This window comes from Hyperolius riggenbachi, chromosome 9, assembly GCF_040937935.1.
Source record: "Hyperolius riggenbachi isolate aHypRig1 chromosome 9, aHypRig1.pri, whole genome shotgun sequence".
NCBI classification, from domain to species: Eukaryota; Metazoa; Chordata; class Amphibia; order Anura; family Hyperoliidae; genus Hyperolius; species Hyperolius riggenbachi.
Genome location: NC_090654.1, coordinates 92,755,017 through 92,771,830, shown reverse-complemented (window position 1 = coordinate 92,771,830; position 16,814 = coordinate 92,755,017).

The following is a 16,814-nucleotide window of genomic DNA, read 5'->3' as shown; positions in this document are numbered from 1 at the left end:
GAGGCACCAAAAGTATAAAAACAGTACTTATTAAAAAACTAAAAATGCTTCGGAGGCAGTGGTGGACTTACCTCCTCCAAGCAGACCCAAGAGACTGTATTATTAAATAACAATAATACAGTCTCTTGGGGCTGCTTGGAGGAGGTAAGTCCACCACTGCCTCCGAAGCATTTTTAGTTTTTTAATAAGTACTGTTTTTATACTTTTGGCGCCTCTGTTCATATTACGCAGAAGCACCAGTGTGGAACTTACAAGACTTAATGGATCTTTACATTCACCACATCAAGAATGCAGTCAGTTTCAAATATTATTTGCACATACTGTATACTCTCAAAGTGACAGTCACTAAGAAATCAGGTGAAGCAAGAGAGAGGCGTTGTTCTGACTTCCTCTAGTTAGAAATGGTACTACATAGGCCTGACATCATAATACAAACCTCGTGTACAGCAGGTTTTGAACAACTGCAGTATGTAATAAAAACATCTGTATATCATAATACATATTAGTGAGCTAACAGTGATTCTGAAGAGCAAATGCCAGTTGGAGGAGGAACTGGAAAAGTCTATGGCCAGAAATGGGGCATTGAAGTTGCAGATCAATTAATCAACACGATTAATTCAACATTTTGAGAAATATTTTTAGTAAATCCGTTACTGTATTTTATGCTATTATCATGAACGTATCGTGAAACAAGAAATACATTTTATTTGTTTATCTACTGTACATTATTATATCACACTTCCTGTTCTGTCTTATTTTCCAATTGAAATTGAAAATGTATTATTATTATTTGTATTTATAAAGTGCCAAATATTACACAATAAACACATACAATGGTATAAAGAATGACATGTAACGTAACAAGGTTATACAACATCGGACAAAGCTAAACAAGGCAAACATGATACAAAATCCATGATCATGCAATTTTGGTCTTGTCAGGTAGGTCCAGTAATTTAAGTATGAGGCGGTCATAGGAAAGGAGCACAATGATGGGGCACACAATCATGCAGAATACACTAGGGAAGGGAGGACCCTGCCAAAAGGCTTACAATCTAACTATGATCTAACCTAATCATAGTAGTAGCAGTAGGGTATTCTACCGTGTTAGCCATCAGTAAAAGCAAGAAGTTTTATATCAGGATGATACCATTTATTGGCTAACTAAAAATGAATTCATTTTTAGTTAGCCAATAAATGGTATCATCCTGATATAAAACTTCTTGCTAACCTAATCAGTATATAGTATTGATTCTCTAATCTTTTTTTTTTTTTTTTTAATAATCATTAATTATGTTGTTATAATGTAATCTAGGTATGTACACACAAACGATTATCACCATCTTAAGTCTTATTGTTATTGTTCTTTCTAAATGATTGTTCACTGATAGGGATGGATGAACATGTTTCCAGAGAACAGTTCCCGGAGAATAATTCCTGTTCGAGAAAATTTGCGTTCACCTTTAAGATTGACATTTAACATTGGCCGCCAGTTAATAGCATAGCTCTCATACGTGCTGGAATCACCAGATTTGCAGGGTATGTTAAAGTGAACCTCCGGACTAAAAATCTACTCAGCAGAACTGAAAAGGCTTGGTGTTTCTATAACAGTTTCACAGCATCAGAACTTTGTTTTTCTTACCAAAGCATCATTTTTAGCTGCATTTTTGGTTAAGCTCCACCCATCAAAGAAAACTGCCCGGGATTTTTTTCCCTGATGCTGTGCAAAGCATGATGGGATTTCCTATGTTGTTATCCATGTTGCCTAGCAACAGGGAGGGGTGATCAGCACACAGGACTGTTGGAACTGTGTCTCATGCTCCCTGTCACCTCATTTCAACCAAAAAGATGGCTGCCCTCATGAAATCAAACATTTGCCTGTTCTTTTAAAACAGGGTGGGTGAGAGATTATATTACCTATCTATTTTAATTAACATAACTAATGTCACTTAATGACAGTATGTTTGTTTAGGCTGAAGTTCCTCTTTAAGTAGAACAATGGGAACAAGATGATTTTTTTTCTTCAAAAAGACCTTGTAGTTTTCCTAAAGATTTTAAAGTTGATAGGAAAAAGTTTTTTTAGAAATGTGGTTAAATGACACATAATGTATCAACCTATCGGTAGTGTACAATTGCCTATTTTAAAAGAGATCATCACACGGTCACTGTAAGAGTCCTGCGCCTGCGCGGTTCAGTCTTTAGAGAACCGTGCAGGTGCAAGCCTCTTACAGCAACTGCCTGCCATTAAAGTCAATGGAGCTTTCCACTAACAATTGTTTCATTAATTTTCGGGATAAAATTTGGGAAGGCATATTACAAAATCATGAAGTTTGTCCATCCCTATTCACTAAGATTGTTGATTTACTAAGTCTTTACATGTGTTTTTATGCGTACTATACTGTGTTGATTTTGTGCTCATCTAAACCTTCAGACAGTAGGGTACTTAAAACTTTCAAATAATAACACTTTTCAGTTGTCTAATTCTAAACCTATTACGTATGTGTATATTGTTTTTATTTAATACTTAAGTTATTTGAAATCTTGGTTTATACTCCCCTTTCCAGTAACTACCTACCCACAGGTAACGGAGTCGAGCTCTGAGATGCTATGAGCTCAGCTGGGTGTTTTTACTGGCACACAATATTGGCCTGAAGAAGTGGACATGAGTCCATGACCTTTATAAAAATGTGAATATCTCAAAAACTATAAAAGATAGAAAGATGATTTTTGCAGCACAAATGAGCATATGCACAACACTTTCCACCCATACCAGTTTCATGTCTGTGGGTTGTTGTATGGGGGCTGGGTGATGGTATTGTTTTGGGGGGGAAAAGTGCTATTATCTTCAAAATGAAAGCAGAACAAATCTTAATTTTTGCAGCACAAATGGGCACAAACATAGAACTAACCATTCATGGTGGAATTTTTATTTTTGCTGATTGTAGGGGGCCAGCTTCATGGAGCTCTCAGCTTAAGTGACCCAGAGATGAAGAAAACTGCCGTTTTTACTTACCCGGGGCTTCCTCCAGTCCCATAAGCATGGCTGTGTCCCTCGCCGTCCTCCTACAATGTCCCGTTCAGCCACGGTGAGCCCCGGTAACGTCACTCAGTCAGACTGAGTTCAATTGAGCCGCTTGCTGGGAGTTGACTGCGGCTGAACGGAGATTTTCAGGAGGACTGCGGAAGGACGGCGAGGGATGCATCCATACATATGGGGCTGGAGGAAGCCCTGGGTAAGTAAAAAACTGCAGTTTTCTTCATCTATGGGCCACTTTAAAGTGTCTCTAAAATGATGATAATGAAAAGTGTGCATTAAAGACATGACATGCATGTGAATTATTGTGATGGAGTGAACAGCACAGTCTCCATACCAAAAATATACTACATCATAATAATGCACATTTATATTCCAGGACACATGCACCCACCTCCCATCTAGTGTTGGGCGAACAGTGTTCGCCACTGTTCGGGTTCTGCAGAACATCACCCTGTTCGGGTGATGTTCGAGTTCGGCCGAACACCTGACGGTGCTCGGCCAAACCGTTCGGCCACATGGCCGAACTAAGAGCGCATGGCCGAACGTTCCCCGAACGTTCGGCTAGCGCTGTGATTGGCCGAACGGGTCACGTGGTTCGGGCCCGAACGCGCTCTGATTGGCCGAACGGTCACGTGGTTCGGGTAAATAAATACCCGAACCACGTCATATCTCCGCCATTTGTCTGTGGGTTTAGCTTTGGGTAGGCAGGCAGGGTAGTTCGCTCTCCAGCCACGCTAGCCAGGGTCCCCCCCAGTCATTGTGTGTCGCTGCTGGGAACAGTAGTACACCGCTCGCTCAGCCACACTATATATAGCATTGTTTACTGCCACTGTGTACCTCGCTCAGCCACGCTATATATATAGCATTGTGTTTTCTGACACTCTGTGTACACGGCTTAGCCTGACTAATATAGCATTGTGTGTACTGCCACTGTGCACCTCGCTCAGCCACGCTATATATAGCATTGTGTGTACTGTCACTGTGCACCTCGCTCAGCCACGCTATATATAGCATTGTGTGTACTGCCACTGTGCACCTCGCTCAGCCACGCTATATATATAGCATTGTGTTTTCTGACACTCTGTGTACCTCGCTCAGCCACGCTATATATATAGCATTGTGTTTTCTGACACTCTGTGTACACGGCTTAGCCTGACTAATATAGCATTGTGTGTACTGCCACTGTGCACCTCGCTCAGCCACGCTATATATAGCATTGTGTGTACTGCCACTGTGCACCTCGCTCAGCCACGCTATATATAGCATTGTGTGTACTGCCACTGTGCACCTCGCTCAGCCACGCTATATATATAGCATTGTGTTTTCTGACACTCTGTGTACCTCGCTCAGCCACGCTATATATATAGCATTGTGTTTTCTGACACTCTGTGTACACGGCTTAGCCTGACTAATATAGCATTGTGTGTACTGCCACTGTGCACCTCGCTCAGCCACGCTATATATAGCATTGTGTGTACTGCCACTGTGCACCTCGCTCAGCCACGCTATATATAGCATTGTGTGTACTGCCACTGTGCACCTCGCTCAGCCACGCTATATATAGCATTGTGTGTACTGCCACTGTGCACCTCGCTCAGCCACGCTATATATATAGCATTGTGTTTTCTGACACTCTGTGTACACGGCTTAGCCTGACTAATATAGCATTGTGTGTACTGCCACTGTGCACCTCGCTCAGCCACGCTATATATAGCATTGTGTGTACTGCCACTGTGCACCTCGCTCAGCCACGCTATATATAGCATTGTGTGTACTGCCACTGTGCACCTCGCTCAGCCACGCTATATATATAGCATTGTGTTTTCTGACACTCTGTGTACACGGCTTAGCCTGACTAATATAGCATTGTGTGTACTGCCACTGTGCACCTCGCTCAGCCACGCTATATATAGCATTGTGTTTTCTGACACTCTGTGTACACGGCTTAGCCTGACTATATAGCATTGTGTGTACTGCCACTGTGTACCTCGCTCAGCCACGCTATATATAGCATTGTGTTTACTGCCACTCTGTGTACACGGCTCAGCCAGACTATATAGCATTGTGTGTACTGCCACTCTGTGTACACCGCTCAGCCAGACTATATAGCATTGCATACTCTGCCAGTCAGTGTGTATATTGCTGGGATCAGTAATACTCCACTCACCGCCAACCACTATATGAGCTCACCATGAGTTCCTCAGAGACCTCCGCTGTGAGCAGCACTCCCAACAACAGCAACAGCCAACGCCCCACGCAAGCTATAACATCCACTACAGCAGCCAGTGGTCAGCAGCAGCCCTCTCCGGAGGAGAATGTTGTGTCCATCGGTCCGTCGCCAGAACGATTAATGAGGGCTGCCATTGAGGAGATGATGGGGCCTGATGTGGAGGAGGAGGTCGGGCTCAGGCCAGCATCCCAAGTTAATGTTGAGGACGATGAGGGGTCTGTGTCTGGGGATGTTGGGGTGGCAGAGGTGGTGGGTGGGTCAGACTCAGGAGAAGAGTTGTATGATGAGGATGATGATCGGGACCATCTGTATGTGCCTCAAAGTCCGACCCCGGAAAACATGTTGTATCGTGTGTTTAGGTACTAAAATCTGCGTTCCCACTTCCCAGTACTGCCTGCAGTGCCCGGGTCCACGGATCCATATAATTTTTTGGGCAGCACTATCAAACTGTGGTACTATGAGTGAGTTGCCATGGTCCTTCTGTGCTGCCTGTCACACTCACCGTCTGTCTGCAGATGGATTGTTTAACACAGCTACGCCATCTGACATGTAGTCCTGGACCTTGACCATCTTCTCTAGGCGATTGGTGTTGGAGGACGTGGAACTGCCCGATTGCTGTTCTGTGGGCTGCTGCATGGGTGTCAGAAAATGTTCCCACTCCAAGGACACTGCCAATACCATTCCCTTTTGGGCACTAGCAGCAGCTTGTGTTCTTTGCTGCCCTCCTGGTCCTCCTGGGTTTGCTGAAGTCAGTCTGTCGGCGTACAACTGGCTAGAGAAGGAGGAGGATGTCAATCTCCTCTCTAAAGTCTCCATCCTCAAGGGCCTGCTGGAATTGTTCCATTTTTGACCTGTCTGACACTTTCTTCAATCAGTTTTTTAACATTGTGTTTGTATAAACTGGGTATAAACCCAGTAATTGGTGTTGTCCAGATTCCAGAATAATGAATAATAATGAATAGTGAATAATGCGCGGGCCGCGTTCAATGCAGTCTAGCATGAATTGAGCCATGTGTGCCAGAGAGTCCTGCCAGACTCCTCTATCTTCATGTTCTTGTAAGCGTTGTGATTGTTGTGATGCACCATATTCGTCACCAGCATCACTTTCTTCCTCTTCTGCTGTCCTTTCCCGCTAAATTGTGGAAGTCCAACGTGCACCGCTCTGTCCCTCGGCAGTGGGGGCATCCAATTCCTGCTCCAACTCCAGCTGTTCCTCGTCCTGTTCTTTGTCATAGCTGGGACCAGCGTTTCCTGAGGCAGGTTGCCTGATGTTGGTATCATCACGCTGATCGTTTTCATCTTCAGAATCCCCCACTTGCATCATGCCAGCGGTTTCCATCTTCAACATTGATTTCTTCAGTAAACACAGCAGTGGTATTGTAATGCTGACTGTAGAGTTGTCACTGCTCAGTCACGCAACGTGGATTGCTCAAAATTTTGGAGGACTTGGCAGAGATCCAACATGGTGGCCCAATCAGATCCACAGAAGCTTGGTAGCTACTAGCTGCTGGAATGCGCCTCGGCACTGCGCAAAAGCGTGCTAGCATGTGCAGCGTAGAATTCCAGCGCGTAGGCAGGGACATCACCCAGCGAGCGATGGTGCGCTAGATTGAAGCGCTCTTGCATCTCTTGGTGAGTCCTTCAGAAGCGGTACTGGACTTTTAACAATGTTTTTTTTTTCTCCTTCAACAGAAGATCTGCCACGTTGGAGTGAGGAGGACGCCGCCGACCCCGACACCAAGCTGAACCCCGGCGAACTCCAAGCAGAGGATCTTCAGGAACCCTCAAGGCTTTGAGCAAGCTGAGGAAGATCAGCAGTCCCGACGAGACCTCTCCTCATATGCGACTGAGTGCAGTGGAGCTCCCCAGAACAACCTCTCAGTTGTCACTTTGTCACTGGTCACTTTGTCACTTTGTCACTTTGTCATTTTGTCACTTTGTCAGTTGTCACTTTGTCACTGGTCACTTTGTCACTTGTCACTTTGTCATTTTGTCACTTGTCACTTTGTCACTTCTCACTTTGTCACTTGTCACTTTGTCATTTTGTCACTTGTCACTTTGTCACTTGTCACTTCTCACTTTGTCACTTGTCACTTTGTCATTTTGTCACTTGTCACTTTGTCATTTTGTCACTTTGTCATTTTGTCACTTTGTCACTTTGTCACTGGTCACTTTGTCACTTGGTCACTTGTCCAGATGATCTCGGTACACCTCCTGAGATTCAAATTCCTGCACACATTGCTCTGGGATTTGGGTGTGATGAATGATGCATCTAACTGGCCACCGGAGGCAATTAAGGCCTTCAAAACATTGAAAGCAGCTTTCTGTTCCGCCCCCATTTTGCGTCATGTTGAGTTGTTGACGTCATGTTCATCCTCGGCCTCGCCTTGCATTTCAGTGCGAGGTGCATTTTCCACAGAAAAAGGTTGTGAATCCGGGCACAACATTTGTGGCTGTTCCATTGACCTTTCACAGGTAGAAGATTGTGGGGGTGGGAATAGCTCCTCCGAATAGCCCATTGTGTCCTGAAAACTACTCATTGCATTGCTTTGCGCACACATTTTTTTGTCCTCATGCAAGGCCTGAGTTGCACCTGAAAGCGTGGCCTTCTCCTCCTGCGCCTCCTCCTGTTCCATCACATCTGCTGCTGCTGGGTTAGCGTTGACGCCCGGTCCCTGTTTATTGAACCTCTTATCTTTATTACATTTATGACTGCATGGCGGTAAAAAGCATGCTATCCGCACGCTTCTTGTCCTCATGCAAGGCCTGGGTTGTTGTGTCTCAAAAAGCATGGCCTTCTCCTCCTGCTCCTGTTCCATCACGTGTGCTGCTGCTGCTGGGTTACCGTTACCGGTCCCTTTTCCTGGAACCTCTTCTCTGTATTACATTTATGACTGCATGGCGACAAAAAGCATGTTACCTGTCCAAAGAAACATGACATTTTCCACATTTAAAAGACAGTTTTTCCTTTGAAACTTTACAATCAATTTTCTCAAAAACTATAAGCTCTTTTTCAAATATTTTTTTTCCTCTTGTACCCACTCCCAAGGTGCACATACCCTGCTAATTTGGGGTATGTAGCATGTAAGGAAGCTTTACAAAGCACGAAAGTTCGGGTCCCCATTGACTTCCATTATGTTCGAAGTTCGGGTCGAACACCCGAACATCGCGGCCATGTTCGGCCTGTTCGGCCCGAACCCGAACATCTAGATGTTCGCCCAACACTACTCCCATCTCCTCCCAGCCTCTGGAGATATGGACAAGTGCTCTGTGTTGGGGGGGTGCTTTGTTGCCCCTCTCTTACAGAGACCCCCATACCATGTACCATGTGAAAAACAAGGAAACCACTTACTTCCCAAAAGTAAGAAAGGAGCAGCACTCTTGTGGATGTGCATATGAAAAGTGCTGGATAGTTCTTTCTGATTCGAGCGCAGTGGACCAGCTGTTTTGTATTCCATGTACCATGTGGGTTGGTATGGCTAGTATGGTGAGAAGGGGTTAATTAAAGCTTTGGTAGGGGGGCTGAAGTCTTACAAAAATGTCATAATACCTCCCCTTTAAACTTTCTTTGTCCCCTTCTTACCAATGCAGGCTGGTATAGCCTGGATGGCTGAGTCAACCTGCATGGGGCTCCAACATACTAACCTATATCAGCCTGCATGGTGCGGGATATGGGTGGCTCTGTAAGAAAGAGGTGACAAAAGCCTCTCCCTCTCCTCTGGGCTCTTCCACACCTCCAGTACCCAGGAGAGTGGGTGCATATGTCCTGAGCTCCAAAGAAGAATGAGAAGAGAAGAGCACTGGTTACAGTCACAACGGGTCCCACAAGCAGGGCAGAATGATGGGAAGTGATGGTGCCAGCAGAGGTTGGCATGGTACATCAGACATCAGGTAAGTGCCAGGAAGCCTGACAGTGATAGGTGTGTACGCTCCTCTAGATGGAGCGAGTGAGGAAACAGTGCCGATAGCTCCACTGCACAAATTCTTCCCCATTGCTTGACATTGCTCGAGATACAGGAGCATCCCTCAGGCAGATAGCTACTATTCACCTGAGTGAGGATCTTTGCGTTCAGACATTGGTCAGGTGAAGCCAGTAATTGAATTTGCCGGTAAAACCTGAGCAATGTCTGGTGATATAAAGCTTGCATGTTTTGAGCTTCTTATCACCGGGAATTGTATATGACCCAATGTTTTTCAAGTGTCTATAACACTTTCTTCATCGGGTGATAAAAATAAGAGCCCAGTGGTGCTATGTAAAAAAAACAATTGCTTTGAGGTAAATCCACCTTTTTCCTGCTTTTAAAAAGTTTATAATTTTTGGGGGGCTTCTCTTCTTTCACTATCAGCTACCCACCTATTGGTAGTAAGGTTGGGGCTATTAATCTGGAAGTGTGACACGTCCTTGAAGGTCCTGCAGACCTGAAGCCATCAGTCTTGTTCTCCCCACCTGTCTTGTGGTTGCTTGCCTTTCTGGTGACCCATGTCTGTGAGAACTCAGCTTTACACCCTCAACAATAGTAGTTGTGGAGGAACTTTAACCAAGAACTGAGCTTTCAATCAGTAGCTGATACCCCCTTTACCCCGAGAAATCTTTACCTTTTCTCAAATAGATCATTAGGGATGTCTGTGTGGCTAATTTTGTGGCAAAACCCCTCCTACGGTGTGATATCATGACCATGGCCCTGACAGTTTGCTGTGTGTAAACTTTATTGCATTGTGGGAAGTAACATCTTTTTCCAATTGCCAAGAAAGTAATATCTTCCTCTGCATAGAACTTTCAAAAACTAACATTCCACAGAATATGTTGGTGTTTTATACATTAATAATAATAATAGTAATTTCACACAGATCACCTGACAGAACACTGACTAAATAATCTATGAATGAATATTGTAAAAAAATAAGCAAGAAGTTTTGAATCAGGATGATGCCATTTATCGGCTAACTTAGAAGAAAAGCTGAAAGCTTTCTGCTATGAAGCCTTCATCAGACTGAATCCTGTATACTGACAAAAGTTAGAACACATCTTATATACATTGGACATTGAAAAGGATTTACATTGTTCTGCAATAAATGTCAATGGATGCCTAGATACAACATCAAAAAGGTCCCACAGGGATGCTAGCTTATTTATGACAAACAAAGATTAGACCACATGTCTCCTTGATCATTACATTTCACAGACTCAGTGTGATGAGGAGACATCATACCTCATTCAAGCATAACTTGGTCAGGCTACATACAATGTTTGTTCTAGGCTAAAGCCAATTATAGAATTTAAAACCCTGCTTACAAGCACAAATCTTAAAAAGAAATTAACTAAAAGGATAGTGGGATTTAAAACCCATCATATCTGCACAAGAAATGTTAATTTCTTATTTAACCACTTCACCTCCAAGGTTTTTTCCCCTTAAAGGACCACTATCGCAAAATGTAAAAATGTAACATAACAATAATATTTTTATAGCGTTTTTTTTTCCCTGGGGACCAAAGCGCTGTGACCCTGCATTATACAGTCTCAGAGGCTAGGGAAAAGAGGTGAGTTTTTAGCCTTTTTTTAAAGCTGTCCAGAGAAGGAGCCTCTCGTACTGATTGTGGAAGTGAGTTCCATAGAGTAGGGGCTGCATAGGAAAAGGCCCGAGCACCAAATGTTAAGTGTATCCTGGGAATAATCAGCTTCATCTTGTTGGTAGAGCGGTGGGTGCGTGGAGGGGCATAAAGTTCCAATAGATCCGCTATGTATTTGGGTCCCATGTGGTTTAGGGCCTTGAATGTCAGCAGGCAGATCTTAAAATTGATTCTCCATTTCACTGGCAACCAGTGAAGAGTTTGCAGTACTGGGGTGATGTGTTTACATACACGTAAACACATACAAAGAAAAAGTATGTTTCTTTCAGAGTAAAATCAGCCATAAATTATGTTTCCCCTATGTTGCTGTCACTTACAATAGGTAGTAGAAATCTGATATTACCGACAGGTTTTGGGCTAGCCCATTTCTTCATAGGGGATTCTCAGCATGGCCTTTATTCTTTATAAAGACAGTCCTTGAAAAAGATTTATTAAAACAAATACTCGCCAACCTCCATGCTCACTGCACATTTTTTTGGCAGTTGGAAAGAGAAACTGCCATTCACTAAGTGCTTTTGAAAATAAAGAAAACCCTGAGGATCCGCCATGAGGAGAAGGGCTAGTCTAAAACCTGTCGGTTTTGTAAGATTTCTACTACTTACTGTAAGTGACAGCAACATGGTAGAAAAGTAATTTATTGCTCATTTTACTCTGGAAGAAAGGTACTTCTTAGCTGTATTTGTTTACATATATTTAAAATTTTAAGATTTTCGCAGCACCAAAGCAATAGCGCTCCTTCCAGTTATTCACCTATAACTTTATTACTACAAATATCAAACATGCAAAACAGTGGGGGGTTTTTTGAACCAAAGTTCTTGTAGTTTATTCTTTCTTAGCAATCTCTCCAAATCATGGACAAAAAACATAGGTACAAAACCAGACTTCCACTTCACATACACACACTGCCTGACACGTGTTTCGCGACCAGAAGTTGCGTCCTCAGAGGCACGTCGTTTACAAACATCTGTAGAGTAGCGAAAGATACCATGATCTGAAGTTTCAAATGGAGACTGCACTCAGCAGCGATGTCTGCACACACTAATGAGCAGCAAGAGACTTTGTTACTACTTATCACAACAAAACAATCTATATCTTATTTTTTTGCCATCAATTAGTCTTTCTTTGGGGGTACTTTTGCTAAGAATTATTTTATATATTAAGAAAAAAATGGAAAAAAATCATTATTTCTCCGTTTTCGGCCATTATAGTTTTAAAATAATACATGCTACCGTAATTAAACCCACACTTTTTTATTTGCCCATCTGTCCCAGTTATTGCAACGTTTAAAATTTTTCCCTAGTACAGTGTATGGCGCCAATATTTTATTTGGAAATTAAGGTGCATTTTTTTCAGTTTTGCGCCCGTCACTATTTACAAGCCCATAGTTTAAAAATTAACAGTAATATACTTTCTTGGCATGCATATTAAAAAAGTTCAGTCCCTAAAATTACTGTTTATGTATTTCTTTTTAATTGTATATACTGTGTATATATATATATATATATATATATATATATATATATATATATATATATATGCTTGGAAGACCAAAGAGAAATCGAGAGCCCGATATGGTGTAGTATTGTTAAGTTAAGTTGGTTGTGATTAAAAGCAAGATATTTAGATATACTCACAAGCATGGGTTACCCATAGGCAACCACTTCAAGTGCAGGTGGGGAGTATTAGAACCTGACCCCACTCAGGTTTTTAAGATGTCGCTCTCTGTATATAGGAAACGGGGTAGCACCCCTCCACCGAGGGTGGACTCAAGATTTCAGCAAGGCTTGGTGTACAGAGGCGCCAGAGTGGAATAAAAACGTTTAAAAACCGTCTAAAAGAGGGGGATGTTCAGGTGGACTTACCTCCCTCAAAAATATAAAACTCAATTGAGTCACAATATATCAATACAAAAATATTTTATTGAACTCCACTTAGTGCAACGCGTTTCGCAGGTGTGGTCCTGCTTCATCAGGCAAACAGGAGTATAACTCAATGGGTCTAGATGCAGAAGTGAGCGCCTCTGTCACTCGCTTTTGCATCTAGACCCATTGAGTTATACTCCTGTTTGCCTGATGAAGCAGGACCACACCTGCAAAACGCGTTGCACTAAGTGGAATTCAATAAAATATTTTTGTATTGATATATTGTGACTCAATTGAGTTTTATATTTTTGAGGGAGGTAAGTCCACCTGAACATCCCCCTCTTTTAGACGGTTTTTAAACATTTTTATTCTACTCTGGCGCCTCTGTACACCAAGCCTTGCTGGAATATATATATATATATATATATATATATATATATATATATATTATACTATACAAATAAAAATTTGGGGTAACCATTCTGGAGTGTGGGAGGTAAGGGGTTACTTTCAGATGTAAAAAAATGTATTTTAATAAAAACAAAAGTTTGTAGATGTAATTTTACTATGTGGTCGCAAGATGTCCTCATGCATAACTTACCTATGCGTAGTTTTTGTGAATGACGGCACCATCTCATAGACGGCCGCGGTCATTCACACGAGGACTTAAATCAATGAATGGGAATAGTGTTTCCATTCATTAATCTCCCATCTAGTGATTGGTGGCAGTAAGGAGCACAGAGAGAGCATGGGGGGGGGGGGGGGTGATCAGGAGCACGCGGCAGCAAAGGAGGAGTATCTACGTCCCTGCAAGGTAAAGCAAGGAGATATTCATGCCGGGGGAGGTGAAGTGGTTTAACCTTCATCTACAGTTTTTAACCAATGTATAAACTTTGTATTTCATATTAGTCTTGCGTTGAGTAATTTGAAGCCACCCATTAATACAGTGCGGAGAAGATCACTTAAACTATAGCCATATGAGCAGAAGTGTATGGGCAACGGGATATTGGCATATTCGTTTTTGGTTCTTTTCCTGTTAATGGTGAACCTGTGATGGTTCATACGCTCACACAGAGTTCGTCTTGTTTCTCCCACATAAAAAATAAGCAATTTTATTAACCACTTCAGTACCAGCACCCTCTGCCCCCTTAAAGACCAGGGGGTGCTGGTACAGTAAACCGCCGCTTCCCGACGAATCGCCACTAAAATCCGCCGCTCCCGCCGGTCACGTCGCTCTGTCCCCACCGCAGGCTGCTCTCTCTGCTGTCGTTATGACGGCAGAGCGCTGTGCGCCGGTCAGGAGCCGCTTTCATTGGCTCCTGACCCTGTCACTCAATGTAAGCCAATGGGAACGGCTTACAGGAATGACAGGGCCAGGAGCCAATGAAAATGGCTCTTGCCCGGCTCACAGTGCTCTGCCGTCATAGAGGCGGCAGGGCAGCACATTGCGGCGGGGACAGAGCGGCGAGAGCAGCGGGGATGGGCGCGGTGAATGGGACGTAGAGTTTACGTCTGGTCAGAACCGCAGCGCCACCCGGCCGCCGTAGATTTAAACTGCGTCAGTCAACAGGTAGTTAATTATGTTGTTTTCACTTCATTTCCACTTTACACAATAACAGACCTGGTTGGCTATCAATCTCTTATTCTTATTTTTGAGATTTAAACTCAAGATGTCGTCTGCATTGTCTTAAATATAAAGAGAACCCGAGGTGGGATTTAATTATGTTACTGGGGCACAGAGGCTGGTTGTGCACACTAAGACCAGCCTCCGTTGCCCCATGGTGTGCCTCCATGTCCGCCCTGCGCTCCGCTATCCCCTCCGCAGTGCTGGCGACATGCAGCGCGTCGCCAGCACAATGTTTACATATGCGCTGTCAGTCAGCGTCGCTCCCCCGCCTCCTCCGCATCGGCGCTACCCGCCCGCGTCACTTCCCTCCTATCAGCGGGAGGGAAGGGACACGGGCACCTCGGGTTCTCTTTAATAACAAAAACTATAAACGGAAACCAATGGTCACCCCTAGAGACAATATTGCATAAACATACATCAAAAGAAAAAAGGAGGGTTTATGTGTAAAATGTAACTTTTGTTGAATATACATTGCACTTAGGGCCCGTTTCCACTAGGGCGAATTCGCATAGGCAATGAAAGTGGATGGGACTGTTTCCACTTGTCAGGATTTCTGAGCATTTTTCTGTGCAGGATTTTTCTGCACGGCAGAGCCTGCAGAATTCGCCTGCGTGAGGAATGCAGGCGATTCGCACATAATGCATTTAATAGGGAAAACGCACATGCGTTTTTTGCCGCGATTTCGCGTGCGAATTCGCATGAAAACTAATGCAAATTGAACCAGGCAGTGACATGGTTAAATTCGCATATACCCTGCCTATGCGAAATCGCATGCGAAATCGCGGCAAAAATCGCCCGCGGAATCGCATCCGCATGCGATTTCGTCAGCGGTGGAATCCCGGTGATTCGCACCGCACTAGTGGAAACGGACCCTTAAATAGACAGGTACACTGCTGTCTGCTGTGAAAATAAAGAATTTTACACACAGGGCTTGAAAATGCTTTTGAATGTTCTGTTATGTAATTAACCTTCCTGGCGGTAAGCCCGAGCTGAGCTCGGGGTAAGCCGCCGGAAGGCACCGCTCAGGCCCCGCTGGGCCGATTTGCATAATTTTTTTTTTGCTACACGCAGCTAGCACTTTGCTAGCTGCGTGCAGTGCCCGATCGCCGCCGCTACCCGCCGATCCGCCGCTATACGTCGCGCCGCAGCCGCCCCCCCCCCCCCAGACCCCGTGCGCTGCCTGGCCAATCAGTGCCAGGCAGCTCTATGAGGTGGATCGGAATCCCCTTTGACGTCACGACGTCGATGACGTCGGTGACGTCATCCCGCCCCGTCGCCATGGCGACGGGGGAAGCCCTCCGGGAGATCCCGTTCTTTGAACGGGATCTCCGGATCTCCGATCTCCGATCACTCGCTACATGAAAAAAAAAAAAAAAAAATAAAAAAAAAAAAGATTTGCTGCCCCCTGGCGATTTTTTTGCAAACTGCCAGGAGGGTTAATAGAGGTTACAGAAATTTTAGTTTTGGGAGTTTAACCCCACTTTAAACTCATATTGTAATACACGTTTGATATCCACAGTTGTTAATATAAATCAATGATGCTGTAAAAGCTCAACTAATTTTTACAAAATGCTGTGTATGTTTTTATCATTGCCCATCAGAAAGAAAGAGGTCTCTGATGTCTGACAGGAGGAGGGGTTTCTGGGAAATAGGATTGATTGTACAGCAAAAGCTAGCATGTAGTACACCACAAACTACATCACTGACAAATGGCCATGAAGCTCGTCAGCTTACTCCTGCTCTATGAAGGTAAGAAACGTACATTCCACAGCATTATTTATCATTAAATCAGAGCAATATACTTATCACAAGAATATTTATGAACAGCCTCTAAACTCTATAAACTACAAAATAAATAACACTTTTTTTTTTTTTTAAAGAAAACTTCTAATTAAAATTGCACTGTAAAACAGACAAATTAAAAAGTAGAAGAATACAAAGTACTTTGTGTAAAACATTGTCTTGCAACAAAAACAGCTTGTCTTTTGAATGCCCTCTGTTGTTGTTTTATTGCAACAATGTTAATAACAATTGTACAAAGTACTTTTGCAATGCAAGTTATATATTTTACCAGTGGATGTCCATAAATTAATTCTTGGATTGTGAATAAAAGTTGACAACTGAAAATAAAATAATAACTGTGAAGAACACAAATAAACCATGGTATGATCAAGCTTATTACGTTTCCTTAGACTCATTTATTCGGTTTACGGTATATTGTTTTATTTCTACTTTGATTTCAAAGCTTTTTTATTTTAAAGCTTTAAATACCTTCCAAACTGTAATTTCAGTTCAAAGTAGGCAATTTGGGTGAAGAGCGAGCCTGGGAACTTGTGGACCGCCATACCACGCAATGTAAATTACGGCTATGGTGGTGCATGGTGGACAATTTGGGCGCCAGAGCTCGGCTATAATATAGCTGAACTCTGG